General features: G+C 40.2%; 1 protein-coding gene and 1 pseudogene across 4 annotated transcripts in view; one reads left to right on the top strand and one right to left on the bottom strand.

Moving 5' to 3' along the window:
* SPIN1 (spindlin 1) overlaps positions 1–22,017 on the top strand; it is an 81,705-nt gene that overhangs the window by 1,642 nt on the left and 58,046 nt on the right. Inside the window, exon 1 of one of the 4 annotated variants that reach the window (XM_027550385.1) lies at positions 908–1,421. The exons of the other annotated variants lie outside the window; for them this stretch is intronic. The gene's annotated coding sequence lies outside the window, so the exon portion shown is untranslated. Of the gene's footprint in view, positions 1–907; positions 1,422–22,017 lie in introns of those variants that run through there. 4 annotated transcript variants of the gene reach the window in all.
* LOC113897586 lies at positions 13,145–14,429 on the bottom strand (annotated as a pseudogene).

Raw genomic sequence — 22,017 nt, 5'->3', positions numbered from 1 at the left:
AGGGTCAAGTGAGATGAGGAAACTTCTGCCCTTCCCCCAATTCTTGGGTAAGAGGCAAATACCAAAAAATTGTAGCTAACAATTTATAGAACCTTTATCATCAGACTTGGTTTGTTGTTGAGCAGCTAAGTCGAGTCCGACTCTTTTTGTGACCTCCTGGACTAACCTACCAGGCCCCTGTGTTCATGGGATTTGACTTGATAATTGCATGCAAAGGTCGTTAAATGTTTGTCAGAGTCGTCGATAGTAGGTGTGTGTTTCTTGTGAGAAAATAGAATGTCTTTGAGTAGCAAAATGGTTACTTCAAAATTCTGAGAAATGAGTTAAGGAAAGAGACCTTCAGTCAATCTCTGTGATTAACTTAGAGTTTTTTTTTTTTTTTTAAGATTTTAGATGATCCCCAGAGTTTTGATAGTACTGTTTCTTTATTTACTAGTTTAGAACCCAGTCATAATGTTTACTTTGTTTTGAGTATATATATGAAGCAGCGTTTAAGGTGGTATTCTTTGTGACACTCATGCTAAGAAATGCTACAGGAAAATCAAAGGAGTCTTTGGTCACCTTAGTTTGGGAAACAGTGCTATGTTCTTTTCCTTTTCCCCCAGGGTAACAATTCACAGTATCCGGTTAGTGGTGCTGAGAAATAATACCAACATTGTTTTCCATATTTGACCTTATATAGTTTGTTGTTTTTAGTGTAACATGTAGTAACACTCATGAAATCTAGGTAATGGCGAAATGTTGGTCATTGGTGTCCTTACAGGTAATGGTACCACTCTCATAAATCATGGAGTGGGAGGTTGATGTGATTTTTGTTTGCCTGTGCATCCTGTGGGAAAGAGTACCTCAAATTTGACTCTTAACGGTATTGATATGATATAATTGAGCTATTAATTTGAAATCTTAACTAGAAGAAATTTAATTATGCAGTGTTCTCTCTTCCCAATGACTTATCTGGTTGTATACAGATAAACTCCATTGGCTGTACTCCTTAATTGTTAGCATTTTTTCCTCTGGTATGTTAGAAACACATAAAAATGATACTGCTGTTCTGGAAGAATTATGGTGGGTTATTGCAGAGATTAAAAATAACAGTGTTGTTGGATATTTCTTTTGAATTAGCAGAATTCTAATTTGTTGAGAAAAATATATGTCATGGAAATACTCCCTTATATTTATTAGATGCTTAATTGTGTTTTTTTTTCTTTCCTTTGAACAAAAAGAAATTGGAAATGGGGAATCCATTGTGAAAAAGATGTGAGCTCTGGAGTTGGATGTGGAGATTGAATGGCCTTCAACTCTGAAGAGTCTGGGTTGAAATCCAACCCCACTCCTTACTGGTCCAAAGCCACATACCTGGTTGATCACGTAGCCCTTCTAAGCGCTATTCCTCAACTGTAAACTGGGATGAAGCCTATCATGTAAGGCTATTACAGTAGTTAAATGAAATGGATGTGTAGAGTTCCCAGTACAGTTCTGAAATGCAGCAGCTGTGCCAGTCATTGTTGATTTCCTCCTTCTTCATGCTTTTGAACTTTGCTATAGTTACTAGCATTCTTTTTTCAACAATAGGTTGCTTAGTTGTGCTTGTCGTCTACTAAATTTTTAATTAAATCTTTATTGGGTGCTTATTTTTTGGCTTTAAAATTGCCATAAGTCAGATGTGGGCATGATACATGAAGATGTGCCCTTCGAGACCTTACAGCTTGGTAGGGAAGATACCCAGGCATATGGAGAGAAGGTGATGTTCCTGCAGGGTTAAGAATATAGGTTAGAGGAAAGCAGTCTAGATGAAGGAACAACAGGAGCGGAGTCATGATGAGTGTCAGACCATTGTCAGACCATTACAATCAAAAGTTTTCCTGTGTTATCTGTTATTCCCATGTGAGTGATTCCTAGGGCTTCTGGATATCATAAGTTCCCTGTAGGTATTGATCATACAACTGCTGACACACTTAAGTTTGACATGATCAGTCTGTCTAGGAATGAATTTGGGGCCAGATTTTAAATAATTGAACATATCACATTAAGGTGGTTGCTGTTTTATTCAGAGGGTGGTGGTGGTGGGCGGGTGCAGGGAGCCATTGAAAGACATTAAACCTTCTGAAAGATGGATTGAAGGAATCTACCAGTGTTCCATCTCAAGTTTACAAGAGTCTAACCTGTTGAATAAGGATAAAGTAATTTGAAGCAAAGGCAATTTGTCTGGAGACACTAAAATGTTAAATGTGTTGATTTTTTTGGGGTGGGGAGCATCAATTCATCATAGATATTGTTTTATCCATATGTTGAGAGAGTAAATAAAGAGACTAATGAAATATTTGAATACCACTTGAAATGTTTTTAGATTGTAGTAATAAGAGGCAGGACAACTTTTTAAACTTAGATTATATTTGTTTGCTTATATTTGTTGTTCAGCTTGCTTATAGTTACATCCATATAACTTAGGTTTAATATTTGGTCCTGTCTGCAGATGATCTACATATTTATTTATAGATGGTCTATGTAATTACAGACATGTATGTCTATATGACCTCAGTTCAATTCAGTTCAGTTCCGTCGCTCAGTCCTGTCCATGAATCACAGCACGCCTCCCTGTCCATCACCAACTCCTGGAGTCCACCCAAACCCATGTCCATTGAGTCAGTGATGCCATCCAACCATCTCACCCTTTGTCGTCCCTTTCTCCTCCTGCCCCCAATCCCTCCCAACATCAGGGTCTTTTCCAATGAATCAACTCTTCGCATGAGGTAGCCAAAGTATTGGACTTTCAGCTTTAGCATCAGTCCTTCCAATGAACACCCAGGACTGATCTCCTTTAGGATGGACTGGTTGGATCTCCTTGCAGTCCAAGGGACTCTCAAGAGTCTTCTCCAACACCACAGTTCAAAAGCATCAACACCACAGTTCAAAAGCATCAATTCTTCGGCGCTCAGCTTTCTTCACAGTCCAACTCTCACATCCATACATGACCACTGGAAAAACCCTAGCCTTGACTAGACAGACCTTTGTTGGCAAAGTAATGTCTCTGCTTTTCTATATGCTATCTAGGTTGGTCATAACTTTGCTTCCAAGGAGTAAGCGTCTTTTAATTTCATGGCTGCAATCACCATCTGCAGTGATTTTGGAGCCCCCAAAATTAAAGTCTGACACTGTTTCCACTGTTTCCCCATCTATCTGCCATGAAGTGATGGAACCAGATGCCATAATCTTCATTTTCTGAATGTTGAGCTTTAAGCCAACTTTTTCACTCTCCTCTTTCACTTTCATCAAGAGGGTTTTTAGTTCCTCTTCACTTTCTGCCATAAGGGTGGTGTCATCTGCATATCTGCTGCTAATGCTAAGTTGCTTCAGTCGTGTCCGACTCTGTGCGACCCCATAGACGGTAGCCCAACAGGCTCCCCCGTCCCTGGAATTCTCCAGGCAAGAACACTGGAGTGGGTTGCCGTTGCCTTCTCCAGTGCATGAAAGTGAAAAGTGAAAGTGAAGTCGCTCAGTCGTTTCTGACTCTTTAGTGACCCCATGGACTGCAGCCCACCAGGCTCCTCTGTCCATGGGATTTTTCAGGCAAGAGTACTGGAGTGGGGTGCCATTGCCTTCTCCGGCATATCTGAGGTTATTGATATTTCTCCCGGCATTCTTGATTCCAGCTTGTACTTTTTCCAGCCCAGCGTTTCTCATGATGTACTCTGCATATAAGTTAAATAAGTAGTGTGACAGTATACAGCCTTGACGTACTCCTTTTCCTATTTGGAACCAGTCTGTTGTTCCATGTCCAGTTCTAACTGTTGCTTCCTGACCTGCATATAGGTTTCTCAAGAGGCAGGTCAGGTGGTCTGGTATTCCCATCTCTTTCAGAATTTTCCACAGTTTATTGTGATCCACACAGTCAAAGGCTTTGGCATAGTCAATAAAGCAGAAATAGGTGTTTTTCTGGAACTCTCTTGCTTTTTCAGTGATCCAGTGGATGTTGACCATTTAATCTCTGGTTCCTCTGCCTTTTCTAAAACCAGCTTAAACATCTGAAATTCCACAGTTCACGTACTGTTGAAGCCTGGCTTGGAGAATTTTGAGCATTACTTTGCTAGTGTGTGAGATGAGTGCAATTGTGTGGTAGTTTGAGCATTCTTTGGCATTGCCTTTCTTATGGATTGGAATGAAAACTGACCTTTTCCAGTCCTGTGGCCATTGCTGAGCTTTCCAAATTTGCTGGCATATTGAGTGCAGCACTTTCACAGCATCATCTTTCAGGATTTGAAATAGCTCAACTGGAATTCCATCACCTCCACTAGCCTTGTTCGTAGTGATGCTTTCTAAGGCCCACTTGACTTCCCATTCCAGCTTGTCTGGCTCTAGGTGAGTGATCATACCATCGTGATTATCTGGGTTGTGAAGCTCTTTTTTGTATAGTTCTTCTGTGTATTCTTGCCACCTTTTCTATCTTCTGCTTCTGTTAGGTCCATACCATTTCTGTACTTTATTGAGCCCATCTTTGCGTGAAATGTTCCCTTGGTATCTCTTATTTTCTTGAAGAGATCTCTTGTCTTTCCCCTTCTGTTGTTTTCCTCTATTTCTTTGCATTGATCCCTGAGGAAGGCTTTCTTATCCCTCGCTATTCTTTGAAACTCTGCATTCAGATGCTTATATCTTTCCTTTTCTCCTTTGCTTTTTGCTTCTCTTTTCACAGCTATTTGTAAGCCCTCCCCAGACAGCCATTTTGCTTTTTTGCGTTTCTTTTTCATGGAGATGGTCTTGATCCTTGTCTCCTGTACAATGTCAGGAACCTCTGTCCATAGTTCATCAGGCACTCTGTCTATCAGATCTAGTCCCTTAAATCTATTTCTCACTTCACTGTATAATCATAAGGAATTTGATTTAGGTCATGCCTGAATGGCCTAGTGGTTTTCCCCGCTTTCTTCAATTTAAGTCTGTATGACCTACTTATCCATATATTAACTAATCATATCTTAATTAATATTCCTAGTATGAGTTTTAGGTCTTGACACAAGGCTAAGAATGTTCTTTTCCCTGTGTACAGGGTTGATTTGTTATTGTGTATTTCCTTTTGCTTTCTCTCCTTTAGGATCACTGTGGACCTATGGAATTTTATGTATTGTGTGTCTTAATCAAGTAGTCATCGTTCTTTTTCCTCACCTTATCCTAGTTTGGTCATGGCTTGGTGCTTTCAAACTAGTTTCTTGCCTTGGATGTGACCCTGTTAACCTTTGAACTGTTTCTTGCTCATGTTACACGATGTCTGAGACTGACTTTATGCTTTTTCTGCCCAATATCTATCAACCAGTTCTTTCAGCTCTTCTTAGCAGGCAGTGGAGTTTAGATACCAAAATCTAGTGCTGTGTGTCCTTATTGCCTTTGAGATGCCCTTGCTGTCATTGGCCGGACTTGGGAAATACTAGTTTTGATTTTGTGTTGCTAGTTCCAGTTCACATTTAACTTCATAGGGTTTTTACTTTGGGTTTATCCTTCTCTAATGTTAAAAATTTGCATTCTTATCAACTTTAATTACTTTCCTTTATCCTACAGTATAACCATAATAGTTCGAAAACTTTTTAACAGTTGAATGATTGTAGGTTTTCTATTTTATTCCCTTTGTTTTAAAAATGTTTACATTCTGAATTATGGAATTATTTGAAGACATTTTCTTTCTGATTTTGTAATCAATTTGATTATTAGTTTGGTTTATTTGAATGAAATCCCTAACATTTAAGGATTGCTTTAATGTTTTTCTAAACGCATTTTTTTCAGTGTGTAAAACATTTATGTAGTTCCAGAGTCAAAGCTGCATTATAAAGGTGTGTTCACATTCTGCCTTCTTTTCCTATCTCTAAACTCTTCTCCTCATGCTCTATTTTTATTTCTGGTTTATTTTTCCACTTATTTTTGCAATGTAAGGAAACATTTTTTTACCTGCTTTTCTTAAAAAAAAGTTTGTATGTGCTTTTGTTTCCAAAAAGCTTGTATACACTGTTGTTTCTTCTTTTTTACCTAATGTATTCTGCAGATCACTTCATATACACTTCTATATTCTTGGTATGTACTCTTTTGTGCTTGTAGTTCATTTTCTAAATATATATATAATGTTTATATTCTGCTGCTGTTAAAAAATTATTGCAATGAATAACATTTGATATATTGTTTTGTATTTGATCAGGTATAGTCATCTCTGCCATTAGGGAGCCTGGCCCTTGTTCTTTCCCTCTTCCTGGAATGCTTTTCTGTCCAAATTTCAGTTCTTCTTAGTCTGCTTTCCTTGTCTCAAGCCTCACTTTCTGATGAAAGCTGTTTTAATGAAAGTGTTTGTAAATTTTATAATAAAGGTAGAATAGAGAATCTCAATATATCCATCACTTGCTTGCAGTAACCATCAATTTTCTGAAGATTTTGAAGTTTTTTCTTGACTTTCGTCAAGTCCTTACATTAGAGACATTGCTGTCCTTCCCAAGTGCTTATCAAAATTACAGGGTTACATTTGTTCACATGATTTAATGAGTTTTTGTTTTCTTAAAAAGGCTGAGCTTCATGAGAGCAGAGATTCTTAATTGTTTTTGTCCATCAATACTTTTCTGGTCCTTAGCTCAGTTCTTGGGTTCTGAGAGCTCACGTCCCCTGGGCCCTAGCTAGCATTGTCCAAAGGCAGATTGAGGCTGTGTGGTTAAATGTGTGGTTTTCTCTCCAGGAGTCTGTCAGATAGTCTTTTTCAGAGATCTCAGTTAATACAGTGTAGGAGCTGGCGATGCAGCTTGTGTGCCTCATGCTAGACTTGTAGTCCATAGGACAAGAATTTGAGAAAGAAAGGTGGAAGTGCCTTGGGGAAGAAGACAGACTGGAAGCCACAGCAAGACAGATGGAAAGCTGTGTCAGTTGTGTTGCTTCTGACACTGGTGTGTGGGCATCCAGAAAGAGCTGGGCCTTTGTCTTGGAGCTGACCACACACATTGGCTCAGGAGACAGAGACTCAGGGAGCCTGGGGGAAGGTAGAGAAGCTGTTGCAGCCTCGCATCAGTGAGGCAGATGGGGAGTTAGTGAGTGCAGATGTCCTGCCAGATGCGCCCTCCGTCTGTGGCATGGTAGTCTCTCTGTAGCCCACCCAGTCCTGAAGCAAATACAAGGGAAAGCCTGGGAATGCAGTTTAGCCTAGCCAAGTTAAAACATTACAAAGCAAAATGATGAGCTCAGGGTTTTAAATTCCCAGTGAGGGTTCCCATAAGAAACCTGAAAGTTTCTGTGCTGCCCTAAAACTGCAAATTGAATTCCCTGTTAGTAGGTGAGAACTTGGATTGGTTAGGAGTGGAATCCTGAAAATTGGATTAGAGACATATGGTCAGTTTCTGATTTAGCTGGAGATCTTGAAGACCTAAATTCTGTTGGGTTACCTTTGCCAGTAGAAGCAGCCTTTTCATCCCCTGTCTGAACTTAATCTCTGTTTGCCTGAAAAACCTGCATTTGGCTTCACCTAGAATCCTCCCAGAAGGCCCCAAAGGATGAGGTGCAAAGTGTGATTCATGAAGAGGTAGACCTACCCTCCAAGAGTTTGCCTGGGGAATAATTGTGGGAATGGATGTTAAGGGTGTGAGATGATCCTGGAGGGAATGTAAAGTTGGGTTAGGCCAAATTTATTGATGTGGACAGGACACTGAACTGGGATCTGTAAATGCTGTGGTGACAGTTCCATCTTGGGCTGTCAGGTCTGTTAAATGGTCTTTTTTATTTAGAAAATTAATCATTGGGTTATAATAGGTAATTTTTGGTGACTCTGGTATTTTTGTATAATCTTAAAAAGTTTTTCTTTAAATGGACTCAGTTCAATTCAGTTGCTCAGTTGTGTCTGACTCTTTGTGACCTCATGGACTGCAGCACGCCAGGCCTCCCTGTCCATCACTAACTCCCGGAGTTTACTCAAACTCATGTCCATTGAGTCGGTGATGCCATCCAACCATCTCACCCTCTGTCATCCCCTTCTCCCGCCTTCAACCATTCACAGCATCAGGGTCTTTTCAAACGAGTCAGTTCTTCACATCAGGTGGCCAAAGTATTGGAGTTTCAGCTTCAACATCAGTCCTTCCAATGAACACCCAGGACTGATCTCCTTTAGGATGGACTGGTTGGATCTTCTTGCAGTCCAAGGGACTCTCAAGAGTCTTCTCCAACCCCACAGTTCAAAAGCATCAATTCTTTGGTGCTCAGCTTTCTTTATAGTCCCAACTCTCACATCCATACATGATAACTGGAAAAACCATAGCTTTGACTAGATGGACCTTTGTTCGCAAAGTAATGTCTCTTCTTTTTAATATGCTATCTAGGTTGGTCATAACTTTTCTTCCAAGAAGTAAGCGTCTTTTAATTACATGGCTGCAGTCACCATCTGCAGTGATTTTGGAGCCCCCAAAAATAAAGTCTGACACTGTTGCTCTATTTGTTTGCCATCAAGTGATGGGACCGGATGCCATGATCTTAGTTTTCTGAATGTTAAGCTTTAAGCCAACTTTTTCACTCTCCTCTTTCACTTCATTAAGAGGCTCTTTAATTCTTCTTTACTTTCTGCCATAAGGGTGGTGTCATCTGCATATCTGAGGTTATTGATATTTCTCCTGGCAATCTTGATTCCAGCTTGTGCTTCCTCTAGCCCAGCATTTCTAATGATGTCCCTGCATATATGTTAAATAAGCAGGGTGACAGTATACAGCTTTGACATACTCCTTTTCCTATTTGGAATCAGTCTGTTGTTCCATGCCCATTTCTAACTGTTGCTTCCTGACCTGCATGCAGATTTTTCAAGAGGCAGGTCAGGTGGTCTGGTATTCCCATCTCTTTCAGAATTTTCTACAGTTTGTTGTGATCCACAAAGTCAAAGGCTTTGGCATAGTCAGTAAAGCAGAAATAGATGTTTATCTGGAACTCTCTTGCTTTTTCGATGATCCAGCGGATGTTGGCAATTTGATCTCTGGTTCCTCTGCCTTTTTTAAAACCAGCTTGAACATCTGAAAGTTCACGGTTCATGCGGTACTGTTGAAGTCTGGCTTGGAGAATTCTCCAAGCATTACTTCACTAGCGTGTGAGATGAGTGCAATTGTGGGGTAGTTTGAGCATTCTTTGGCATTGCCTTTCTTTGGGATTGGAATGAAAACTGACCTTTTCCAGTCCTGTGACCACTGCTGAGTTTTCCAAATTTACTAGCATATTGAGTGCAGCACTTTTAACAGCATCATCTTTTAGAATTTGAAATAGCTCAACTGGAATTCCATCACCTCCACTAGCTTTGTTCATAGTGATGATTCCTAAGGCCCACTTGACTTCACATTCCAGGATGTCTGGCTCTAGGTGAGTAATCACACCATCGTGATTATCTGGGTCGTGAAGATCTTTTTTGTACAGTTCTTCTGTGTATTCTTGTCACCTCTTCTTAGTATCTTCTGCTTCTGTTAGGTCCATGACATGTCTGTCCTTTATTGAGTCCATCTTTGCATGAAATGTTCCCTTGGTATCTAATTTTCTTGAAGAGATCTCTAGTCTTTCCCATTCTATTGTCTTCCTCTGTTTCTTTGCACTGATCACTGAGGAAGGCTTTCTTATCTTTCCTTGCTGTTCTTTGGAACTGTGCATTCAAATGGATATATCTTTCCTTTTCTCCTTTGCTTTTTGCTTCTCTTGTTTTCACAGCTATTTGTAAGGCCTCCTCAGACAGCCAGTTTGCCTTTTTGCATTTCTTTTTCTTGGGGATGGTCTTGATCCCTGCCTCCTGTACAATGCCACAAACCTCTGTCCATAGTTCATCAGGCACTCTATCAGATCTAATCTCATGAATCTTTTAAATGGACTCAGTAAAAGATAAAAGCAATCTTATGTGCTTTCCCTTTATAAATAGTCTTCACCACAAGTTTTAGTCCATAAAGTAGTGTTTACCTAAAATGCATTAGCTTTAAATAAATAAATAATTTACATAACTGTGGGACTATAATTTGGTAGAATCTTTTTGGAAAGTGGCTTCACTGAAGAAATATAAATTGCCTATACTCTTTTTATTTTATCATTTTTTAATTGGAGTGTAGTTGCTTTACAGTGTTGTGTTTCTGCTATGCAAAAGCGTGCATCAGCTATAACTGCATACATCCGCTCTCTCTTGAGCCTCCCTCCCATCCCCTGCGTCCCACCCCTCTAGGTCATCCCAGAACTCAAAGACAAGCTTCCTGTGCTCTGCGGAAGCCTCTCAGTAGCTAGCTGTTTTACAGATGGTAGTGTGTATATGTCAGCGCCACTCTCTCAGTCCACCCCCACCCCCCACCCAAAGTCCATCCTCTACATCTGCATCTTTGTTCCTGTACTGCAATTTGGTTCCTCAGTACCATTTTTCTAGATTGCATGTATATTCCATGTATACATGATATTTGTTTTTCTAACTTCCCTCTGTTGTATGACAGATTCTAGGTTCATCCACGTCACTACAAATGACCCAATTTTGTTCCTTTCTATGGCTGCTGAGTAATATTCCATTGTATATATGCACCACATCTTTATCCATTCATCTGTCAACAGACATCAAAATTGCTTCCACATCCTTGCTGTTGTAAACAGTGCTGCTGTGAACATTGGGGTACATGTGTCCTTTTGAATTATGGTTTTCTCAGGGAGTATGCCCAGTAGTGGGATTGCTGAGTCATATATGGTAGTTTTGAGAGTTGTATTGATGTCTTTACTCAAATGAATACTAAGGTGAAGGTAAGAAGCGGGAGAGAGGGACGGAGAAAAAGAGGAAGGAATTACTTTTTCCTTTGGCCCCCATCACCCTCAGCATCACCTTTGGGCTTCCCAGCTGGCTCTGCGGTAAAGAACCTGCCTACTAATGTGGGAAACTCAGGAAACACTGGTTCGATCTCTGGGTCAGGAAGATCCTCTGGAGGAGGAAATGGCAACCCACTCGGATATTCTTGCCTGGAAAATTTCATGGATAGAGGAGCCTGGTGGGCTGCAGTCCATGGGGGTGCAAGGAGTCAGGCATGACTGAGCACACACAGATGATACTTTTATTCTTAGTTATTTAAGGATCCTCCACACTGTTCTCCATAGTGGTTGTATCTGATTAATAGTAAGTAGCCAATTCCTGTTTTGGTTTAAGGACAGTTGACTTTTCAGAGTCTTGCCTTTTTTTTTTTTCAGTGAAATATACTGAAAGTACAGAAGTAATTACAAATCTGTGGTTTGTGACACATTACCCGTGCAATTGTTACTCATTTTTGTCATTCATTTCATTCACAAGGTCATGTATAGTTGTGGTTTGTTTATGCATGTAATGATTTACTCATGTATTATCCATGGCTGTTCATTCTCCTGCTGTAAAATATTAGGTTGTTCCCACTTTGAAACTGTTCACTTCCTCCCAAGGACAAGAAAGGAAGTTCGGATTAGATTTTGCAGTATTGGGAGAAATACTTGTGAGAGAGTGAACAGCCCCTTGCAGGTCTGATGCATGTGGAGGAGGAAGAAATTGAAGAGAATGCCTGGTAATTTAGGACTTAAGTGCTGTTCTAAGAAAGTTTTAGCAAGGCCAGTGACATGTCCTCTAGCCAAAGATGGGACCAGAGGAGTCCCTTGTCCTGCTGAAATGGCCATTCTTAAGCATCCTGCCTATGGCCAGTCATTGGCTAGAACACCCTGTGGGAAGTATTGGTCTGGGTCAAGGGCCGTGATGGATTTAGAACCGAGCAGCTCCCCATATTAAGTGATCCAGGAGGCTCATTTCATGAGTGTCACGTGGCTTGTGTAAGTGGATGTGCTCTGAACATTCAGGTTTCTTGATTGCTTTTCTGTTGGGTAGACTTAGTAGAATTGTTGGGTCTTTTATGCCTATGTTCAGTATTAGATAATGACGAACATCCAGTGTGGGTATACCTATCAGTTTCTTTTCTGGTGAATGCATTCTTGTGATTCCACATCCTCACCAGTATTAAGTTTAAATCTTTTCTGAGAGCGTGTGGCAGTATTTTTGCTTTTAGTTTCTGCCTCTGAAGTTAAGTAACATGTGATTTGTCTTGGCCAGTGCAGTGTGAGCTGAAGAGACTTGTCACAGGCTTTAAGAGCAGTGGTGAGATTTCCCGTATTCCCTTCCTTTTGCCAGTGATCCTGTTTACAAGTGGAGCTTCTTGCAGTGCAGGTCTTTATGTGTCTAGAGCAAACTGAGAGCTGAGGATGTGGGGGGCAAGAGTGGAGAAAAGAGGAAGAAGGCAGGAAGTGGGAGTTTCTTTGGTCTTAAGCAACTAAGATTTTGAGAGTTGTTTGCAATCATAGCATACTCATTAACCTAGCCCGTCAGGTAAACTTTTTTTTTCCTTATTTCCAAATACACTTTTATTTTTAAGGGCAGCTTTAGGTTCACAGCAATACTGAGTAGAAAGTACAGAGTTCCCTGTATCCCCTGATCCCACACAAGCACAGCCTCTCCTGTTGGCAACATCCTGTACCAGATTGTACATTTGTTAGAGTGGATGAACCTACGTTGACATCATTGTCATCCAAGGTCACATAGGGTTCACTCTTTTTAAAATATACTTGTTTGTTTATTTGGCTGTGCGAGGTTTTAGTTGTGGCATGCGGGACCTTCTGTTCTCAGTGATGCGTGCCTGGTCTTTAGTTGTGTCATGCTAACTCTCAGTTGTGGCATGTGGGATCTATTACTACTTCGCTGACTAGGAACGAAAGCTGGGCTGTGTGTGTTGGGAACATGGAGTATTAGTTACTGGACCACCAGGGTTCACTCTTGGTTTTATATAGTCTGTGAACCTTTACATTTGTAATGTGTATCCACCATTACAATTACATACAGAATAGTTTCTTTGCTCTAAGAATCTTCTGTATTCTGTGTGCTTTTTTCTGATTTCTGTTTTGATTCCTTTGTGGTCAGAATACTATGGAGAATGCAATGGCACCCCACTCCAGTACTTTTGCCTAGAAAATCCCATGGACGGAGGAGCCTGGTAGGCTGCAGTCCATGGGGTCGATAGAGTCGGACCCGACTGACTTCACTTTCACTTTTCACTTTCATGCATTGGAGAAGGAAATGGCAACCCACTCCAGTGTTCTTGCCTGGAGAATCCCAGGGACGGGGAAGCTTGGTGGGCTGCCGTCAATGGGGTCGCACAGAGTCGGACATGACTGAAGTGACTTAGCAGCAGCAGCAGCAGAACACTATATGATTAAAAGCTTATGACATTTTTTGAAGCTTACTTTATGGCCTGACATATAATTTGATCAGGTTCTTTTTTTTTTTTTTAATGATTGGGCTAAGTGGCTTTATTAGAGAAAGCCAAGGTTATGGAGGACTTGAGAGTTGGCACTGGGGCCCTTCTTGCCCAAAGTGGGCACAACACTGACAAAGTGCTGGTTCTACTGCATAGGCTTCTTGGCCCAGTCTGTCTTCTTTTCGTCTTGTTTGGCACCTTCAGAGTCTGACCCTTACTTTCCCAGCAGGGGCCAGGGAACCATGGACCAACCATGAGGCTGGCTACTTCCAGAGTGCCCAGAACCTCTAACCCACACTGGCCCAGGGTAACCTCATCCTCTCCGGGCGTGCCTGCCAGGAGCAGGACTTGATCCTTTGGAGCAGTGCTCTCCAGTGAGACTACATACATGAGCCTTGATCTGGGCGACTGTCTCCTGGCTGCTCACCTGGAGAGTGTGTAGCTCCTGCGCGCTGACAGAGAGCTCCTTGTTGGCAACTAGATCATGGACGCTGCTGCTGCTACCACAGATGTGGAGTAGTGTGGGCGAGCACATTCTTGCTGCTGCTGTGCGCCACACCACTGCTTTGATCAGTTTTTGTAGATGACCTGTGTGTGCTTGGAAAGAACATGCTTGAACTTTGTTGGACGCAGTGTTCTATATTTGTTAGTTCAGCTTTGCTAGTTGTGTTAAATTCTTCTTGTCCTTTTATCCCTTCTGTTTGCTGGTTGTATTGGTTATCAAGAGAAATGTATTGGTATGCTTCTTTTGCATTTGTCTGTTTCTCCTTAATGATAATTTTTGCTTTATCTATTTTGTGGTTATGTTACTAGGTGCATACATGTTTAGCATTGTATATTTTCCTCACCACTGAGTCTTTTAAAATAATGTGTCCTTTAAGGCAAAAGTAGTATTAGAGGTAAAGTTCGATTAGCTTAATATTAATGTAATTGCATTATCTTTTCTCTGATTAGTTGGTATAGTGTGTGCCTTTTAATTTTTTTAACTTGTATTTGCAGTCTTTCTGCATACTTTCTATTTTTCTGTTGTCAACAATACATAGCTGGGATTTAAAAAATCTAGTCTGACAATATTTCTTGTAACTGGAGTGTTTGGTCTATTGATATTTAACAAAATGACTAACATGAAAGTGAAGTTGCTCAGTCGTGTCTGACTCTTTGCAACGCCATGGACTGTAGCCCACCAGGCTCCTCCGTCCTTGGGATTCTCCAGACAAGAATACTGGAGTGGGTTGCCATTTCCTTCTCCAGTGGGTTTAAATGTGTTCTTGTGTTTTCTGTTTATTGTACCTGTTCTATGTCTTTTCCTCAGTTTTTTGGATGTCTTTTTTTTTTTTTTAACTCTGCTAACCTCAAGGTTACTTAAAACACGGATCGCTGACTTGTCAAAATCTAACGTTTGGTTATTTCCCCCTCTTTGTGGACGCTGAAACTCCATTTATTTTATTTTCACTTATGTAGCTCAGTTGATGCTATTTTAACTGTGTATATTTTATCTTATACATTATTAATTTGTCCAGTAATCACCATTTATTTATTGTTTTTAAAAACCCCTCATTTGACTATGTCAGATCTTGGTTGCCGCACGTGGAATCTTTGCTGCCGCAGGTGGGCTCTTCGTAACTGCCTGTGGACTTTTCTCCACTTGTGGCGTGCAGCCTCACTAGTTCCAGCGAGTGGTGGGATCTTAGTTCAGTGACCAGGGGTCAATGCATGTCCCCTGCATTGGAGGGCAAAGTCCTGACCCCTGGACCTCCAGGGAGTTCCCCTAGTACTGGCCATTTACCTTAACCCTTTTCATTGCTCTTCATTCCTTGCTGTAATTCCAGTCAGTCCAAGTCCAGTTTCGTTTTCCTTCTGCCTGAAGAGCAGTCTTTGTTTCTCCCCTGTTGTGTGACTCCTCATAGTGAATTCTATGAGTTTGTGTTAGTTTAAAAATATCTCAAATTGATTTTTCTTTTTGAAGGATATTTTTGATATGTATAGAGTTTTAACTTGTCAGTTTTCTTCTAAGGTGTTGAAAGAACTTACTGAATTACATTTTCAGCTTTTATTTATTTTTTTTATTAAGTAAACTGTCAGTTTAGTATTTGCTGTCATGGATAGACTCTTTTTTACTTCATGCTTTTTATTTATTTATTTCGTCTTTCGTTTTGAACAGTTTTTGTGATTTTTTTTAAATTTATATTTTGTGTGTTTATATTTTGTATTTTATGTATTTTTTAATTTATATTTTGTGTTTACAGGTCTTACTGAATCTGTGGTAATGCTTTTTATTCTTTGGAGACGTTTGCAGTCATTGTTTTTTAATGTATTTCTGCTGCCCTGTCTCCCAACCCTCCACGCCATTAAAATACTTGTGAGATTTTCCTGATGTTTTATTTACCCTTTGCATGCTTCATTCTTGATATTTTTTCTGATCTCCCTTTGTTCACTAATTTTTAACGAAACTAGCTTACTGATAATCTGTCCATTGAGGTTACTGTGTTTTTTCACTTCTGGAAAATCTGATTCTGTAGTAGTTTTCTACCAGAGTTTTATATTTCATTTTTAATCACTTTGAATGTGATAGTTGCAGATGTTTTTTCATTTATTTATTTATTCCTGTAGCCTTCCTCCCATAACTTACTTTAAAGGATAATTTTGTAACTGCAATAGCCGGCAGCCCAGTTCAGTTCAGTTTAGTCATGTCCAACTCTTTGTGACCCCATGAACCGCAGCACGCCAGGCCTCCCTGTCCATTACCAACTCCCGGAGTTCACTCAAACTCATGTCCATCGAGTCGGTGATGCTCTCCAACCATCTCATCCTCTGTTGTTCCCTTCTCCTCCTTCCCTCAATCTTTCCCAGCATCAGGGTCTTTTCAAATGAGTTAGCTCTTCTTATCAGGTGGCTGATGAGAAGTATTGGAATTTCAAAACTCAAAGTATTGGAGTTTCAGCGCCAACATCAGTCTCACCAATGGACACCCAGGACTGATCTCCTTTAGGATGGACTGGTTGGATCTCCTTGCAATCCAAGAGACTCTCAAGAGTCTTCTCCAACACCACAGTTCAAAAGCATCAATTCTTCGGCACTCTGCCTTCTTTATAGTCCAACTCTCACATCCATACATGACCACTGGAAAAACCATAGCCTTGACTAGACGGACCTTTGTTGGCAAAGCTTTTTATTGTGCTCTCTAGGTTGATCATAACTTTCCTTCCAAGGAGCAAGTGTCTTTTAATTTCAGGGCTGGAATCACCATTTGCACTGATTTTGGAGCCAGAAAAATAAAGTCAGCCATGTGTCCACTGTTTCCCCATCTGTTTCCCATGAAGTGATGGGACTGGATGCCATGATCTTCGTTTTCTGAATGTTGAGCTTTAAGCCAACTTTTTCATTCTCTTTCACTTTCATCAAGAGGCTATTTAGACATTAGTGGGTCTTGCTTTTTTTGGTTGTTGTTGTTTGTTGTTGCAGCTTGTTTTTATTTTGTCTCTTTGTGGGTTAACTTACATGGTTGCACATGTATTAGATTATATTTTTTAAATTGTTTGAGATAATTTGGGCTCTGGGATGGTATTCCTGGAGAGGATTTATGCTTGCTCTGCCAGACATCTGAGGGATTAGGTGGTTTAGGATAATCTCAGTTAAGTTTTAAGGTAGAGATGAGTTGCAGCTAGGTTTCTTACCTACCATTCCCTCAGATCCCAAGAGCAGTTCAGGATTTCATCTTACAGAGAGATGGATATACTAGCCCCCTCCTTCCTTTGGTAGTCCCTGGGTTCTGGCCTTTGGCCCCTCACCTTGCAAAGTTGTTACCTTTAGCTGCCCCAAACATTTGGCCGTTACCCTCAGGGATAAAAGTGGTTGCAAATTTGGGGTTTACCTCTCAAGGCCCTACCTCTGGAAGCACTATCTTAAAATTCTTTGATACCTGCAAGCATTTGATTAGGGTATGTGTCAGTGTGTGTGTTAAAGTTTTGGCCTGTGGACATTTTCAGTCATATACAGTTGTTCCTCAGTATTTGCGGGGGATTGATTCTAGAATCCCCTGAAGAAAGCCATGGATGCTCAAGTCTCTTCCATAAAATGACATAGTTTTTGCATGTAACCTCTGCACATCCTCCCATATACTGTGTCATTTCTAAATTATTTGTAATACCAAATGCAACATAAGTACTGCATAAATGGTTGCAAATGCAACATAAATGCTGTGTAAGTAGTTACCAGTGCCATGGGGGAACTTTCTGAAATTTTTTTCCCTTGAATATTCTTTATCTAAGGTAGGTTGAATCTGTGGATGTGCAACTTCGATACAGAGGGTGAATGATATAACAGTCAAGAAAATAATGTAAAAGAACCCCCTTTGTCTCTGTGACACCACTCCAGTGATACCTTCTTAAGTTGGATAACTTCCTGGCTTCTGGTATGCGCAAGATGTTCCAAGCTCTTCATGTATTTCCTCCCCTTTACCTGGAATTAACCATTCCTATAAGAAACCCTGGTTCCCGATAGTTTTTGTTAGTGTTGTTCTTCCAGATTTTATGTTACTATTCTAGCTCTCAGGTGAGTGGTCTAAGTCACCAGTCCGTCACAGTGACTCTAGTCCGTCACTACCAGGATTGTCTGCTCCTCACAGTGATTCCTCTGTGTCCTTGTAGAGACACACCGAAGATTCGGAGCTGTTTTTTTGCCAGTGGTTTTAGGCAGGAGTGGTTTTGTCATGGGTCTTTTGGCAGTCTGGCGAAACCTATGGATACCTTCTCAGAATGTTTCTGAATACAGTAAGTTAAATACAAGGGAGCAAAGGAGAAATAAATTTAAACATTTAAATAGTTAACTAAAATATTAAAACTTTAGTAATAGTGCTTTTTTGTTTCTGTATTATGTGGCAGATAAGACATATAGATAAACAGTTTTTATATTTTAAGGTACGGAAATGGTAGTTCTTGATGTTCATCAGAGAGTGAATTGAGGTGGCCTTTGACCTTTCACATTTGTTGGTTATTCAGTCATTCAGTCGTGTCTGACTCTGCCACCCCATGGACTGTAGCATATTGAGCCATAAATAATTGATGATAGGGAATACAGGAGAGCATTATAGATGTGTGGGTCAGTGCATATAATCCTATGACGCTAGCTGCTCAGAGTGAGGCTACACTTTACAGGCTGAAGCATTGTCCTCCATAAAACTACCCTCACTGCAGACACCAGCAATAAACTTGGTCCACAAGCCATCCACATTTCTGACCACCTGGGTTACAAAGTCAGGGATTCCCATGACCACCTCAGATTTGAGAATTTACTAGAAGAACTCATAGAACTCAGGAAAATGCTACAGTTTCATTATAGCAGAAAAGGATCCAAATCCCCATGACCACCCAAAAGAAGAAACACACAGGACGAGGTCTGTAATAATCTGGGTGGGGATCATCCAGTTTTCTTTGGTGGAGTCAGGAGTATCACTGTCCTGCACATGGATATGTAACGGTGTGTAGGGCTGGAGTATTGCTGACCAGGGAAGATTGGCTGTCCAAAGTGTTTTACTGGGGCTTTGTTATGTAAGCATGGGTGATTGAATCATTGGCCATAAGGTTGAGCCCAATCTTTAGCTTCTCTCCTTGAAAATTGACTGCTGTCAGGGGATTCAAAATCCCAATTCTCTAATCCCCTAGTTGATCTTTTTGGTGAGTCATCTTGTTAGCACAAACTATCTAGGGGATCGTAAATCAAAAGCACTCCTGTTACTAAGTACATTCCAAGGGTTTAGAAGGTACTTCCTAGGAACTGGGACGAAGGCCAGCCAAACTCTTTGTTTTACAACAGTCACCAATTCTGTTTTCATAGTTTGATGACTAATACCCTGATGGCTCTGGTCATGTCTGTTCTGTGGCAGGGCATGTAACTTAATTTAGAAGTAGTGGATGAGCTTTAAAGCTATTTTGAGATCTGTAACATATGCAGTGGGGGTTGGAAAGATCTGTGATTTCTATTGTTTGAGAAAGTCAGGGATACTCAAATAATATTGTGGTTTCATACACATGATGGAAGTCAAAGGAAAATGAAGATAGAATTTTTCCCTTGTCCAAGTTCATGGTACTTGTGAAGTTTGTCCATGCTTAAGAGCTCTTATATTAGAACTTGGTGTCTAGATGTCTAGTGATTTAGACTGTTTAATGGTTTTCTTTATATTGATAGTTTGGGGCTCTGAAGGCCTTCCAAATATACTCTTGGTATATACTGTAGCCAAACACTGGGTAGTTAATGATGTTGCGTTCAAATTGAGCCCTTCATTTTATTATTATTTTTTTTAAATTTTATTTTATTTTTAAACTTTACAATATTGTATTGGTTTTGCCATATATCAAAATGAATCCGCCACAGGTATACATGTGTTCCCCATCCTGAACCCTCCTCCCTCCTCCCTCCCCATACCATCCCTCTGGGTCATCATCCCAGTGCACCAGCCCCAAGCATCCAGTATCGTGCATCGAACCTGGACTGGCGACTTGTTTCATATATGATATTATACATGTTTCAATGCCATTCTCCCAAATCATCCCACCCTCTCCCTCTCCCACAGAGTCCAAAAGACTGTTCTATACATCGGTGTTTCTTTTGCTGTCTCATATACAGGGTTATTGTTACCATCTTTCTAAATTCCATAAATATGCATTAGTATACTGTATTGGTGTTTTTCTTTCTGGCTTACTTCACTCTGTATAATAGGCTCCAGTTTCATCCACCTCATTAGAACTGATTCAAATGTATTCTTTTTAATGGCTGAGTAATACTCCGTTGTGTATATGTACCATAGCTTTCTTATCCATTCATCTGCTGATGGACATCTAGGTTGCTTCCATGTCCTGGCTATTTTAAACAGTGCTGCGATGAACATTGGGGTACACGTGTCCCTTTGCCTTCTGGTTTCCTCAGTGTGTATGCCCAGCAGTGGGATTGCTGGATCACAAGGTGGTTCTAGTTCCAGGTTTTTAAGGAATCTTCACACTGTTCTCCATAGTCGCTGTACTAGTTTGCACTCCCACCAACAGTGTAAGAGGGTTCCCCTTTCTCCACACCCTCTCCAGTATTTATTGCTTGTAGACTTTTGGATCACAGCCATTCTGACTGGTGTGAAATGGTACCTCATAGTGGTTTTGATTTGCATATCTCTTATAATGAGTGATGTTGAGCATCTTTTCATGTGTTTGTTAGCTATCTGTATGTCTTTGGAGAAATGTCTATTTAGTTCTTTGGCCCATTTTTTGATTGGGTCATTTATTTTTCTGGAATTGAGCTGTAGGAGTTGCTTGTATATTTTTGAGATCAGTTGTTTGTCTGTTGCTTCATTTGCTATTATTTTCTCCCATCCTGAAGGCTGTCTTTTCACCTTGCTTATAGCTTTCCTTTGTTGTGCAGAAGCTTTTAAGTTTAATTAGGTCCCATTTGTTTATTTTTGCTTTGATTTCCAATATTCTGGGAGGTGGGTCATAGAGGATCCTGCTGTGATGTATGTCAGAGAGTGTTTTGCCTATGTTCTCCTCTAGGAGTTTTATAGTTTCTGGTCTTACGTTTAGATCTTTAATCCATTGAGCCCTTCATTTTAACCTTAAAGTTTTAGCCAAAGGGATGTCAGCACCAGAGACCTAGAGTGCTGGGTTTACCTGCCATCCATTGAAAGATTTGTGACTGGACTTTCTAGTAAATTCTTTTAGGTACTTAGAAAGGTTCTAAGTTGTAAACCGATGCTTTTTCTTTCCAGATTTATAAAATCTGAAACTATTGACTCTTTTTCTCTCTTACCATTTATTGTGAAAATTTTCAAACATAGAAAAGTTGAAACAGGCTTTTGAACATCTGTATACTTGCCATCCAGATTCAGGAGTTGCAAATACTTTGCCACCTTTTCTTAATCTATTAAAAAACAAAGCCCATCTTAGGAAGTAAGCTGCAGACTGTTGTACGTGGTAAGCCGTGCTATTGCCACTCGTTCCAAACTCTGCTGTTGTCCTCTCTCTGCTGTTCCCCGTCCCCCAGGCTTTTAAAATGAAATTTCCTCTACGTTGAAAGGTTAAAACTATAGCTTAATTATGCCTGTATGTTCTCCATTGAGATTTCATTTGCTAACATTTTGCTCTACTAATATTTTTTGTTGAGCCATTTGAAAGTTGCAGTAAATTGCAGGCATCATAACACTTTTAAGATTTGGGTGTTCTTCTTTGTATCTACAATATCTTAAGAAAATTATTTTTTATTTAATGTTTAGGTCCTATTCAGATTTTAGCCATATGTCATTTTTCATATAAATATTTGTGTTAACATAAATTCCCCCCCTACACTCTGAACCCTCTATGATGACAACTTTAAGACCCTTGCTGGCAGCCCAAACTTCAGCGTACACATGATGTGTTTGGCCTTTAATGTTCCTATGTACTTTTGCATTGGTGTTGAGACTTCTTTGGAACATGGCACTTTTGCTTAAGCAGCTTTAGGAATTTATAAATAGCACTGTTTGGTGATAGCAGCTGGCAGCAAATATTTTGATATGTAACTTCTGCTTTGTGTTTATTACTTAATTTTACATCTGAAAATGTGAAACATTCATTTCTTAACCTTTTGGAGACAACAGCGCTGTGTCATTGATTTTTTTTTTTTTTTTTTGCGGTGTTCTTTTCCTTTACGGGCACCATCTATGTTTTTAATTTTTGTTTGGTTTGTGGGCCACACCGTGTGGCGTGTGGGATCGTAGTTCACCTGCCAGAGATTGAACCCATGCCCCTGC

Source organism: Bos indicus x Bos taurus, chromosome 8 (assembly GCF_003369695.1).
Source record: "Bos indicus x Bos taurus breed Angus x Brahman F1 hybrid chromosome 8, Bos_hybrid_MaternalHap_v2.0, whole genome shotgun sequence".
Taxonomy (NCBI): Eukaryota; Metazoa; Chordata; class Mammalia; order Artiodactyla; family Bovidae; genus Bos; species Bos indicus x Bos taurus.
Note: the sequence above shows the minus strand (reverse complement) of the source record. Positions and strands in the feature narration are given on the sequence as shown.